We start from the raw sequence: 14,483 nt of genomic DNA, 5'->3' as shown, positions 1-14,483 counted from the left end.
CCCAATTGGGCTATTGCTGCTGAGCAATTTTCCTTGGTTTTGGATATCTACGACCTTAAGAAACCCAACAGAGGATACCAGCAGTAGCATGATGCCAAGTTTTTCCACCTCTTTTCTGTGTCTTTGGTGCTTTTAGGAGTTCCTCAGTGCCCAGCAGGAATGAAAGGACCTGTGATAATGTGATTTGAGAGCTCTGATTTGTGCCCTCCATGAGGATTCCAGCAGTAGCATGATGCCAAGTTTTTCCACTTCTTTTCTGTATCTTTGGTGCTTTTAGGAGTTCCTCAGTGCCCAGCGGGAATGAAAGGACCTGTGATAATGTGATTTGAGAGCTCTGAGTTGTGCCCTGCCACATGAGTGTTCATGGCAATCTGGACACCCCACTTGTGGGTCTGTCGAGTTAAATTCATCCCAATTCTGTGCAAACAGCAGCCCCGAGATGCTGAGAAGAGCAAGGACAGTGGGTGGGTGTGCATGCACAGATACAGGGCTGACTGCTGTGTGGGCAGAAGGCTTTGGACAGCAGAACATCTTCACTCTTCCAAGCTGGAGCAATATATCAAATCTATATGAAATGAAAATATTTATCAAAATATATTAAAATATATTTATAATGTTATGTGATATGTGATACATATATAATATAATATTATGTGATACACAATATTTGTATATATTATGTATCACACAATACATATGAATTTACATATGAATTTATCATATATGTCATAGATGTAATTTCTCATCTATATACTACATATTTTATATTTTAATATAGATACTATAATAAATAGAATATATAAAATATCCTCTTGATCTTTTTCTAAGCTGCTGCCTGTGGGTCATATCGACCATCTCCTAGTGTTACTGCATTTGTGTATTCTGGTACTACTTATTATAGTATTCATTTCCCTGGGAGTTCCTTCGCTTCCATCATTTCAGTGCTTGTCAGAACTCGTTGCTTCCCAGTTCTCCAGCCTCCTGGATTTTGGGGCTGTTGCTCGTTTTCCACACGGGCCCCGGGCCCCCAGGCGCCGGCTGGCAGCCGCCCGTGGGTGGCCGGTGGCGAGCAGCGCACGCCGCTGCCCCTGGGTCTCTGCCGAGATTTCCAGGTAGCAGTGAGTTCGCTGTGACGCGGGCAGTGCTGCTCTGAGAGCGCTACTAGGACCCGAGACAAAGAGACAAAGAGAGGACACCTGTATGCAGTTCGCAGAAAGTTGTATTGCTTGAACCCCGAAGGGACAAGTGACACCGGGCAGGTTTCTGGTTACAGTTTTCATAGGGGGTGTAGGTAAAAAGGTGAAGCCAATAGGGACAGTCTCCAGCCTGAATACATTACGGGTCAAATCCAATGGGAATAACTCAAGGAGGGGTGAAGGCTCCAGGGATTACAGAAAGAAAACTTTCTAACTTCAGACTCACATAGCCTTTCACCCTTTTCGCAGCTGCGCGCTACCGCATAGGGCATTCAGCACTTGAGTCCGTGGCCCTTCCTTCATCCCCAGCCTGCAGCAGTCACAGTCACTGTCGCCTCCCCCTTGCTGCAACTCATTTGCCAAAGTGCTGCCAAAGGCAGCAGAGCTGGCTCAGGATCCCTGTTGGCTCCTGGTCTCCAGGACGAGCTTCAGAGGGACACTTGGCACGCTGCCTAAAGAGCTGTCCCTGGGATGGGTGTGGCTCCTGCTTGGAGTTCTACTCTCAGTGGATTCCCAAAGTGTTCTCAGCAGGCCTTTGCAGCGAGTTCTGAGCCAGCACGTGGCTCTGTTGCCATCCCAAATCTGTACTTCCCTTGCCCAGCCTGAGTGCAAGTGAGGCATGTGCTGGACATGGCTGGAGATTTTCATGGACAAAATCCTCCAGCATTTGCATCTGCTCCTGGCTTTGGGTAGCACAAACCTATACTTCTTTCAGCTGAACCATTGCATTTATTGCAGATAGTTACACCCACACTAGTAATGTACAAATACGCAAAAACCCCTTAAGTTTAAAAATGAAATTTGTTTTAAATTGCTACACTTGTGCCGCCGATGTATAAACATGCAAATATAAATTTAAGTTAAAAATCTAATCTATTGTGAGAATCATGCTTTGTAAATATACACAAATATCAGCTTCAGTTAAAAAATGAATTTATTGCAACTCCCTACAACTCAATATACACAAATATGAATTGAAGTTGGACAATTTCATTTTTTACATATTACTACAAGTATATGGCCCATGTACGAATACAGAAATATCAATGTCCCTCTCAAAAGACTCTCAGATGCAGAACTAAATTAACAGAGTTTTAGAACTATGCAACTCCATATATTTTTCAATAGAAGTAAATACATAAGAATATACAGATGTAAATATGTACTATGGATTTCATTACATGTATGACATATATAATACACACATAAGAAACCTATCTATAAATATACAAATATCAATGGGCCAATAAAACAATCCATACAACCCCAGCAATAGAACTACACAGCTACACAATTGTACAAGTATGTAAATATAACTACAGATGTAAACAGATCAAAATACATACATCAATATAACAATATACATACATAGACACCCATACAAATATCAGTCTACGTATGTCAATATCCCTATACTTGTAACTATCAAAGTGTAACTCTACAAATCCATAAAGAGAACTAGATCAGGAGGGACTGCAGCTGCTGATGCTCCCAGGCTCTCCTGTCTCTTCCTCCCGTGCAGAGCAGCTCTCCTGGACAGGGACGGCAGAAGGCACAGCTGGCAAGAAAAGGGAACCATGAGTCAGTACGGGGACCTTTCCCTTGGCAGCAGCTGCACTTCCATCAGGGAAGAGAAGATCTCAGAGCCTCCACAGGAGGGTGAGAAGGAAAAAGCAGCTGAGCAGGCCAAGTTGTGGTGAGCTGTTCACTCCTTTCAGGCATCCCAGTTACTCTGAGGGTACTCCAACATGTCACGTTATTAAACCACCTCTGCACTTCCAAGACTGTGGCCCCCAAATCAATCAGTATTTATATCTCCAGCTGCTTGCACCAATGGCAGGGAGCATTCTCTGACAGTGCTGGGGCACAAAGTTACCTTCCACAGGTCATCTGACAGGGCCTGTTTCTTCCTCTGTTTCTGGTCTTTCTCCTTATCTTTCACTTGGAATTTTTACAGGATTTATTTTTATTTTGTCTTGATCAGTGCTAAAATGCATGTTTCTCTTCCCAGTTTCAGTTTGTTTAGTGATCCTGTCAAGCGCTTTCTCAGAAGATTTTGTAATGGAATTGAGTGTTAATTTCAGCAATTTTGGTGATTTTCTGTGTGATTTACCCAAATCTCCTGTTAGTTAGGGCACCACTTAGGAAGGTACAAAGAGAAAAAGGTTGTCTCTGTAAGTCTGTTCAGTAGTGATTCCACTATTCATGAATAAAAGAGAGTGATTAGCTGAATTTTAGATGTACTCCTAACCTGAAAGTGCAACAGGCAACTTGGGGAGAAATTAAAGCTAGCCTCTTCTCCTACCAGCCTGTATTCAAATGTAAAGTCAATAGAGCAGGGTGAGAATGTTAGTGATCAGCTCCTAAAGTGCCTTATTAAGGTGTTCTTAGCATAATGGAGATAAAATCTGGGTTTCCATTCCTAATCTCCAGACACTCATTGTCAGTTTCATTGACTCTGAAAACAGCAGAGATGTGCACATCATGCCTTATCAATGTATCTGGGAATGTTTTAGGTTCAGGTTCTCTGAGGCTTTAGATTTTTAGTTCTCTAGACAATACTTCCAGGAGTCTAAAGAACTTTCAGAAATTAAACTTTTCTCCTTTTTTCCTCATTCTTTGCACTTGTGCACCAGAGATCTTCAGTGAATGTATTCCACTCTAATACAACTCCAAGCTGAATCTCTCAGATGTATTTACAGTGGTTGCCCATGTGTCTCTTCTGCCCAGTGCAATTTAAAAATCTTCATTCCTCATTATTTCTGCTGTTCTTTTTCTGTTTTAGCTTATAAATACATGCCCATGCATCGGAAATGTTGGTTTTTTTTTCATACATCACTTCCTGTCAAGTAGTTTATTTTTATCCTGTCCTGATGTTTCCCTAGTTTCATATGTTTTATTCTAACTGCACTTGTGTACTTTTGAATGTGAAGTTTTATCATGCAATGCTCTCATTCACCTGCTTTCATGAAATCCTTCATTAACGTTAGCAAAGGTACCTGTCTGGTTCCCTTCTGCTTTGTAGAAGATTTGGGAAACTCAAGTCATGCTGAAGATACCTTGATGAACAGATTAATGGGATTATGGGCCATACTGGCCTGCGACAGCAAGGTCCTGTACATGAAGGCAGAAGTGCAGAAGGTCCTGTCAGTCCTGTTTCTGTGTATTTCTGGAAACCAGGGAATCTCTCTTGGTCCTGTGAGGCACTGAGTTTGCAAAGCAATGGTTCTGTTGCTGTTGTTGCTTTCCCTTTGGGCTGTATCAGTATTTGAAGGCAGTCAAGCCTCTCTCCAGATGGGCAACTCTGATCATTGCAGTGAAGCAATGAAGGAGTTCAGGAGGTGGTGATGACCATTTCAGGATGGCTCGCTCCAGTTCAAGCCATGAGTGGGACTCAGAATAAAAACTCTTTCAAACCTCAACTCCATTGGAAGGTTCCCTTCCTTGTCACCCTGTGAATAAGCTCAACATTAACTTTTGGAATTATCCATTGTTTTTACAAGATGGAAAGTCCCATTTGTGGTGGTTTTGGCACGGTTAGGAATTGGGGAAGGGTCTCCTTCTGATGCCAAAATTATTTTTGCTTTTATATTTTCTTCATAGATATTCATGGCTCTGTAGACTATTGTTGTATAGCTATCTAGTTCCTAGGTAACTTCAGTACTTTTCCTCCCCTGATAGGCAGAAAGACAAAACACCTTCCATTGGCTCCTATCCTATCTTGCCTCCTTGGGGAACCAAAGTTCAAACAGGTTTTCAAGACATTGAGAACTGCACTTCACTACACTTTCCCATAAACTACCTGTAGCCAGAACAGCTAGTACAGCTAGTCACAAAGAAAGAGGGGCCCCAGAAGAGGTGGAAACAAAGTGGGGGAATTTCCCCTTTACTTGGCTTCTAATTGGGAATTCTTGTCAAGTATGCTAACTTCCCAAACTTGTAAAACCACATTGACTGGCCCTATGGGGGGTGGGCATTTTTCTGTATCTGTTCCTGGAGGCTTCCAGTTAAAGACCAGATTTGATCTTACCTGCTATACTTAAATTGCCTGGAAAGTGTGTTGTTTCATTTCTCAGTCTTTAAGGCATCACTCCCTCCACACTGCAGTGCCTTTGGAATACAGCCACTGGCTGTTGTTTGCACAGCTGTGGTACTTCTACCTGAGGCAGAAAGTGCAATTGCATTTCCAGCCAAAATCCATGAGGAATGCAGCAGCCAGAGCATCCTGTGCAGATACAGACCTGCAGCTGTGACTCAAGGGGGTTTTGGCTGCTGCCCAGCCCAGTGGGCGCAGTGTCTCCTGTGTGACTGCCCCCTTCCCTGCTGCCCATGGATAGTCGTGCAGGGCTCTGCAAGGGGTATGGAACAGGGAGGGAATGTGTGCCGGAACGAGTGAGTGGAAAATGTTGGGAAAATGTTTGAAAGTAAGCAATTGAGAATTCCTTATGCTTTAACAGACAGCTCTGGGTCCTGTATTTCCTCATACAAATGATTGATGTGTGCAAGTGGGTATCTTAGTCTTGAGATTTAGAGTGGGCCTGCTGAGAAGATAGCTGCAATGTCGTTAAGGGGAAGAAATTGGTTTTAGGGGGCTCTTGACCATCAAAGGATAATCTGAAGCATGGGATGTTCCCAAAATTACTTTGAAAGAGACCTCTATTCTAATGCAAATAATTTTGTGGGAATGATTTAAATGTGTAAAACTATTTTAGGAATGCTTAGCCTATGCCTTTGAGCAAAGTAGTGAACATGGATACAAACTAGTAGGTGCCAAAATAAAGTAATTCCCCCTTTCTGTCCTTGTTAAAAAGGAACCTGGAAACAAGAATCAACCACTGTCTTTTCCAAACAGCAACGTAGTATTGCACATTCATCTCCATGCCCTTACTGCCTCCTTTCAGCCACCTTGTGGGCAAGGAGTTCTGGCTGCTGATGGAGTACATGGACAGAGGCACTCGGAGAGCTGTGACTAATGAAACTCACAGATCTGAAGATGACATTGCAGCTGCCAGTCTGGACCTTAGGGATCCCATCTGTGCTTCCGAGGACTTGGGTAGGATTGTCTGGGAAACAGGGCTTCAGAACAGGAGCGATTCCATGTGCTGGACTTTTTTTCTGTATTGCTGGAATGCTATGAGGAAGCAAGAGCATTTCAAGTGAATTGCGTGGCAGGGTGCCTGCACTCACTGTGCTCTGTTCTTGTACTCTTACTTCCTGCTGTTGTATCCTCGCTCTGTTTCTTGCATTTGTATTTACTGTTCCCCACCTTGCTTCTTGAAGCGTTTGCCTGGAGCCTGCCTGCACCCCATTCCTTGCCTGTAAAGCAATCCTGCTGGTGGCAGGATTTGAAACTAACAGCAAAGGAATAAGAGACTCATTTCTGACAGTCCTCAACTGAAAAGGACAATAGGGCAAATGCAAAATACTGTTTGCTCCAGAAGAGTAATGTGACACCCTCCTGTTAGTGTTTTCTCTCTCAGTTCCTGTGAGGACTGGATATCCTTCACTCAAGCTAAGTAATCCACAGGGATGTCAAAAGCTGGCACATCCTTCTCATAACCAACACCTCTTTGAAGCTGGGTCAGTATATTCTCAATCTGGCCCAGCATTCCAGGCATGTGGTCCATGGGGCTGCTTTTGAGTAACTGCCAGTTCCTGCAAAGTGGTGCTGGTGGCAGTGCAGGGACCCCTACTTGTTGCGGTGTGGTTTGATTTAGTCAGTTGGTTTTATTAATGTTAGTTATCATTTATGTTCCCCGGTTTGTCCCCTCATGGTTGGTTTGATCCAAGTTGTTTGGCCCAAAAGTTCCCACCACTTGGGTCCCCAGTTATCTGTCAATCTTCTCACTTCTCCCTGCTTTCTCCTTTTTTGGTTGCATCAATCAGAGTTTGTTCATACTCTTTTGGTTGTGAATCCTGCAACCACCCTGAGTTTCTTCAAGAAAGTTCTGTATCAATCACCCCAGGTCAGTTTTTCTATTTGTCCCCTGACTTGGTGCCTAACCGTGCTATGTTATCATAGGTTGCTGTAATTGGTTTCATCCCTCTCTGGTTTATCTCCATTGGGCGAGACAGATTTGCACCCATGTCCACCCAGCCCCTATTTGAGTTGCTGTAATCTTTGATTTCTTTGGCATTTGTTCCTGCACCCACTCAGAGAGCACCTTTGTTCTTGCCCCGCCTGGGGAAAATAAAGACTCTTTGGGCTGGCATACAAGTGTCCTTCTCTCATCCCTTCACCTCCTCTCAGCGTGTGGAACTACCAAAGCTGCGTAACCCACGCCGCAGCACTCAGCACCACCAGGCTGGCAGATGCCGTTCCCCTGGGGTGCCTCTCTCGTGGTGGCCACTCGGCCTCACACGGGCAGTGCCAGCCGGCTCATCCCACCTGCCCGAGGTCGTGGCAGGGAGCCGCCGCACCTACTGTGAGCTGAGGGCAGAGTTGCAATGCACACAGAGCTGTCACAAGGAACAAGCAGTCCACACGGGCATTATTGTGTGTGTATCCCTTCCAGAGGGAGGGAGCTACAACCTAAAGCTTCCAGGGAATCAAATCCACTGCTGGGGACAGTGTAAAAAACTGGTTTGTTTCATTTAGAATGTGGAATTCTTTTGATTGGTTTCCTAATTGCACAGAATTTTTTTATTCTCCTCAGCTGATTTTGGCCTCTTTGCTCAGCTCACCCCTGAGCAGAGTAGATGGAGCTCAGTGGCCGGCACTTGTGGGTAGATGCCGCCTGAAGTGCTGACAGGTCAACCCTAGGGCCCCAAAGTGGACATGGATCAGGAAGTTCCTTACTGGAATGAAACTCCTGTCTCAGTAAGGTGCAAATACTCCCTGATCCTGCTGTCTTTCTCTCCTGTCCCATGTCCTGTGTGCCATTGGACAAAATCCCATTGCCATTTCCTGGCACCATTTCCACCAAGGTCCCTTTCTAAAAATGTCCCTGCAGCACAGCAGCATCTGCTGTAGCTTTGGTTGCATCAGTGGGGGAACCACAAAAGAGAAGTAGCTTATAGGAAGTAGAAGGAACTTGAGCAGCAAGTAGCACAATGAAGTGGCATGCAGAAGTAGCAAGTAGCCCATAGTTCAGGAACCTGTAATTTTGGCCTTCAGCCATACTTACATTTCTCCTGTGCTCTGGAGAGATTTGGCTGTGGGCAGGAGGGGCTGTGAGGGGCTCACTGTGAGCCTCTGAGGGGCCCTGGTTTGTGCCCCCCACCCCACCCTTAGAGGTTTCTGGCACACAAACAGGGACAGCTGAGAGGAACTTGTCCCAGCCCCGTCTGCTGCCTGGCACGCTCAGGCAGAGGGGAACTGGCCCAGGCTGACTGCCAGGTTGTGTGGCAGAGAGGGAACTGCAGGACCCAGCACCACTCAGCTGCCCCTGCTGGGAAGGAAGGTGCCATGCAGCACAGGAGGGGCAGGGCATGGAAAGGCAGACACTGCTCTGTGTGCCTTTGGAAATTAGCACGGTGCCTGTCTTTCCAACACAGGGACCTATGTGAGTCATTGGAGCTTCCTGAAAGGAAGAAACCCCAGGGACAGAAAACACCATTTCTAGAGCACTGGCAGGGCAAAAATCCCAGCAAGATGGAACAGATGAGTAGGATTCTGGGCCAGGTTTGCTTGTGATGGCAACATCCTGCACATAAAGATGGAAGTGCAGATGGTCCCATTGGTCCTCTTTCTGCATTCTTCTAGGAGCCAGAAGAATCCTGTGAAATACTGAGCTTGGAAAGTCATGCTTCCTTGGTTTTTGTTGATTTTTTTTTTCCTTTTGGCTGCATCCATTTGTAACATTTGCTGAGCCTGCATCCAGACTGATGCCACTGATTGTTTCATTGAAGAAGGGGAAGAACACAAGAATGTGATAATCACATAAGGACCATTACCATTTACTTAGAGTAGGATTGTAGGTTAGGGTAGGGTTGTCTAATAGGACTTGGAAGAGTTGGAATGGAAATTAATACAGTTTCTGAAACCACAACTCACCTTGAAGATTCCCTTCCTTCTCACTGTGTGAATAAGCTTGATATTTCCTTCTGAATTGTCTGTTGCTTCTTAAAGGTGGAAAGTGACACACCGAAAGTGGGGAAGGCTCTTCTCCATTCATCCTCTCCAGACCACACTGCCTTTGGAATATGGCCCACTGACCCCTTTTGGCATATCTGTGGCACATCCAGTTGAGGCAGAAAGGGCAATGGCATTTGCAGGAAAAAGCAAAGGGCAAGTGGTGCAGCCAAAATATCCTGTGCAGATGCAGGCCTTCAGCTGTGACTCCAGAGCATTTTTGTGCCTGCCACTTGGATTTGTATCGTGAAGGGCAATGTCTTTGGCTGGAGGAGAGCCTCGCTCAGCGGAGAAAGCAGAAAGATCAGAGAGGTGCTCTGAAAGGTCTCCTGCGGTGCAGAGCTGTCAGCGAGTGTGAGCTGAGAGCGGGCCCGGCCCTGCCCGGCGTGGAGCCGCAGCAGAGCCCTGGCAGAGCCCGGAGCAGCCTGAGCCTCGGCAGGGCCAGGCTGCAAGGAGGCCCTGGTAGCTGCAGGAGGCACAGCCCGGCCCTGCGTGCCTCTTGCTGGCAGCGGGCGCATCCTCCGCTCTCAGAGCCCAAGCGCAGCCGGCTGCTCCCGAGGGCAAGCGGAGCCCTGCTGGGCACAGCCCAGCCTGGAGGCATTGGCCCTCTGGAGTCTGCCCGAGGAGAGAAAGGCCAAGGGCAGCCGAGGCCCGCTGGCCTGGCTCAGCATTCCCACTCTTGTGCCGCTGCCCTGCGACTCCTGGCAAAGGTCAGCAGTGTGTGCAGCACCCTGGGCACCGGGGCAGGGAGCCGGGCTGCTCGGCAGGCTGGAGCACAGGGCAGCGTCCTTCGGGCACGGCACTTGTGCCAGGGGACCCGAGGCCAGCGGGAGGCAGGGACAGCTTGTCAGCTCACGGCTGCAGGAGCCAGTGCCTCACACAGCTCTGGGAGGCAGCGCCTGCGATCCTGCAGCTCTGCACTGAGCCACAGCAAAGCTGGGAGCTGCAGAGTGCTCTGCAGAAATATTCAGGGCCGGCAGGCCAGCCTGCTTTGTGCTCTCTGGCACACAGCAAGCGCTGTGCCACACCGCAGCTCGGAGCTGCTGGGAGAGAGGTGTTAGAGATAAACTCTTAGGTACATTTAAATGGAGACAAAGTCATTAAAGCAAAAGAGAACCTTCTTCTTAGCAAGGATTCAGCTGAGCTGGGTGTACTTCTCTTTTGGTCTGGTGTTCAGACCGCCCCTACCCCCCCACCCCGCCCTTTTCCATCTCACAGCAACACCCAACAAATGAACTTGAACAAATGCAAACCATAACTGACAACACCTAGCACCAACAACTTTCATTCTTTTTTTGTAATGACCTTTCGGCTGCAGCAAAATATTACCTCCTATCTCTCAGAGGGAATGGGGGATGAGCCTGAGCTTTGTGCTTGACTAGTGATCTGATTTGGAAGGGAGCAGAAGGGTTTCAGCAGGCAACTTGTGTTTCCTTTATTCATTTCTGAAGGAAAGACGCAGTGTGGCTTCAGTCAGCAAAAGCATTTGCCAGTTGCATTGAGGAAATGCTTGTGAGCAATTCCCAGAAAAGGAACGTGTTGAGGGCAAGTCTAATCCTAACAAATCCTGCATTTCTTTAGCTGTAGCAGGCGGTGTTGCGCCCTCTATTCCCCCGTGCAGTGATTAATGCCTGCAAATGGCTCTCCCGGCCCTGCCAGTGAAGAGAGCGCTCCCCTGCGCAGGTTCTGTGCTTTGCTTTGCGGCGGCAGCTGCCGCTGGCCGGGCAGGCAAAGTCTCTCGCTGGCCGTGCCGAGGTGGCGGTGGCTGCGTGGGCCCTTCTGGCCCTGCCGCGCTCAGTTGGGGCCGTGCCGGCCTCCCCTGGCGCCGTCCCGGGGCTGCTCCCGGCACGGGCAGCGGGAGCGTTCCCGCTCCTGGCCCCGGGGCCGCTCCTGGCCTCGGCCGCAGCTGCCGGCGGCGCTGGGATGAGCCCCGGCAGCACGGCCCGGCGGCCCTGCTGGGAAAGAGCCCCGAGCCCGCCGGGAAGGGGCCCCGCTGCCCCGCAGCACCCTCGGGGGCACACACAAAGCCGGCTTCTTTCCCTCTCTTTTTGTCTCTCTTCAAAATGCTGTGCTACGGGCGGCACCAGCTTTTCTAATTGGCTTAGCAGTGCCTCCTGCTCTCAGAGCCACTCCGTGATTGCTTTTGCCTGGCACAGGGAAAGCTTATGGCAGCTCCTCACAGAAATGCCTCACTTTCCCGGTTGGCTTCTTTCCTCCTCCCCAAAAATTGACCCATGCAAAACCAACAAAACCGGCCACTGGTGCTCCTGGGGCTGGGGAACCTGGAGGCTTACAGAAAACTTGAAACACTTGTGTGGGGCCCTTCAAAAACCTCATGTGGCTTCATATCCAGACACACAGCTAAAGCCCAGATATTTCTCTTTTAAAAATCTTTTTAACTGAGAAAGGAAGTCAGATTGTATCAAAGAAAATTCTATAAAGCAATGAAAAGCATATGTACACTTTCCTGATAGCCTTGGGATTTTACTCCTTAAATATTGCTAAGTTTCTCTATCAGTCTATTTGCAAAGTAACTGGTTATCCTAATAAATTTAGATACATTTCCCCTTTGATTACAAATTAAGCATTGCACCTTCAAGGCATATCCAGGGATGCACAGGTGACACTGCGCTCATTGTCTCAAACGAGATGAGCGCAAACATAGAAATTCCTGTTATTACCTTCCCATGCATAGTTTTTACCTCAAATGACCTCAAATGACCTCAGTTCTGTGATTATATTAAATGCCATGGTCATAATTTGGTTCTAAAGAAAGAAAACATGCAAATTAGTATTTCAGTGATAGCAGTGGCAGACCTTTTAGCTTTAATCCAATTCCTGCTATATTCAGAAACCTGCTATTGGGCTTCAACAGGAGTTGGCATGGGTGCTTAACCAGGAATAAATCTGGAAGGTAGTTGTCAGTGATTTTCAGCATGAAAATGTTTTTATAGACACTGTAAACAGGTAGCAAATACTCAAGAGTCAGGAAACTCTGCAACCAAAACCTCTGAATGAAACACCTCTCCTTTTACAGACCTAGCCTTCAAAGACCTCTCTCAGATCTGTGGAGTTCATGGGAACCTTTAGTACCTTTATTTATAGTACCTTTCTTTATAAAGGTAAATTATAATTAAAAGCTGTGAACACAAAAGGAACATTTAAGCACATGCAGCGTCTTTAGACGCTGCAATCTATGTTTGCTTTTGCTCCACCATACTCCAGTGTATTTGGGAAAATAATAGTTATGCAAACCTGTGTGTCAGTGTAGTTAATCACAGTGGCATTGTGTGGATGGATGGATGGATGGATGGATGGATGGATGGATGGATGGATGGATGGATGGATGGATGTACAAAGCCTTGAGATAGAAAATACAAGTTCAGACTTTGTTCATTATTACTGATAGATCTGGAGTGCTTTAGTTGATCTGATTTTGTAGGGTTGCAGTATCTCTTATCTTAAGGCGGTCCATAAAATATAACTCCCCACACATGAGGTATTCTGCCAAGCAAAACAAAACACCTTGAGACAATTCTAAGTTTTTTGAGAATGATAGCCCATGCTTTGTTTACGTATAGTGACTATTTATTGAATTAGCATTCCCCAAAGGTAGATTTGGATTCAGCAGTGGGGAACAAAGCAATACAGAACCCCTCATGCATCCAAATGAGATCCCTTTATTGTAAAAATCGCAACCTTTTTATGCCTTTAATCTCAACTCGACATCACTGAAACCAAACCGAGACCTGACAGAACTGAACAGAAAGAAGGCACCCAATGGCTGGTGTTAGCGAATATCATAGATGAGCTTGCTGCCAAGCCCTGGGATTGACTGACCGGGGCTTCTCCCTCTCAGATCTCTTGTGAAGCTGCAAGCATTTCACTGGCCAGATCCCAAGGGCCATGGAGTTCAGACCAACGAGAATATCCCAATTTCAAATGCTCTGTATAAGGGATGGCCTGGGAAATGAACAGTCAGTGCCACACGAACCTCGGGGCTGAGTGATCTCCTAGATCTCTTAGACCCGCCACGCCCTTGGCCTGTGCCACTTCCCTGTCCCCTCAGTGCCACCATGGCCCCCGGCTGCCCCACACCCTCAGCCCCAGCAGCACCTCAGGGTCACCGTCCCTTCAGTGTCACCGGCCCTCGGCCCCTCGGTGTCACCGTCCTTCAGCAGCTCCTCAGGGGACAGTGCCTGGGGCCAGCGGCAGCTCCCAGCGCTCCAGGGACACCCGGGCTGGAACTGCTGCTCCGCCCGGCCCGGCCCCAGCTCCGACCAGCACAGGGAGAGGGGACACAGGGGGCACAGGGGAAAAGCAAGAGGTGAAAAAGGCAGCTGAGGGGGGAAAGAGGTCAAAATGCAGCCTAGGCCTACACAGCTCAATCTATGCATCTAAACTTCCACATACCTCCAACTGAATAACTATGCACATTTCTAAATCTATATCCAAGCATGTAAATGTATGCATGTCAATGTAGCTATGTAAAAGTTACTCTTGAAAGATATAAATGTAAATCTAAAAATCTATAAATGTAACTACATCCATATAAATATAATTCTGTCCCATCTATAGTGATATATCTCACTTGGCAGTTGGAAGCCTGCTCTTGAAAGAGCCAGAATCCTTCCAAATGTTCAAAACTTCAGAAGTTTTGAAGTATCCCAATAAACTCAAAGTATTTGCAGTACAAAGGGCACCCAGGAGAGCTTGAAACACAGACAGTCCAAGCTGCCACAAAGAAGCCCAGCCTTGTTCTTTCTCTGTGCTGACACAGAGACCTCAGTCCTCACTGAAATGGCTGGAGCTGAAGGCTTCTGGGAGTGGAGTAATGAATTAGCACTGTTCCCTGCCATCTACAAACTGCCCTCTACAGTTAGCAACAGCTCCTTCAAAACAAGCACCAGCTCTGGGATGAACAGCTCTGTGAAAAACGACCAGATAATATTGGCTTTCACATTTATGTATTAGCTTACGCACATTGTTCGTCATTATAAGTATTGAGAAAAAGCATCCATTATAACTCTTTTTAGCAGCTTGTTAATGATAAAAACGAGAGCACACTTCCGGTACTAAAGTGATTTCAACACTTATTATAAGAAAAAGGCCTAAAGCAAGGGGGCCCGTGAGCATGCAGGAGGGTTCCTGTGGAGTTGTGTAATTTATATGTTTTAATATTTCTGTATTATCCATTGGTTTGTCCCTGTACA

Source organism: Lonchura striata, chromosome Z, assembly GCF_046129695.1.
Source record: "Lonchura striata isolate bLonStr1 chromosome Z, bLonStr1.mat, whole genome shotgun sequence".
Lineage (NCBI taxonomy): Eukaryota > Metazoa > Chordata > Aves > Passeriformes > Estrildidae > Lonchura > Lonchura striata.
Note: the sequence above shows the minus strand (reverse complement) of the source record.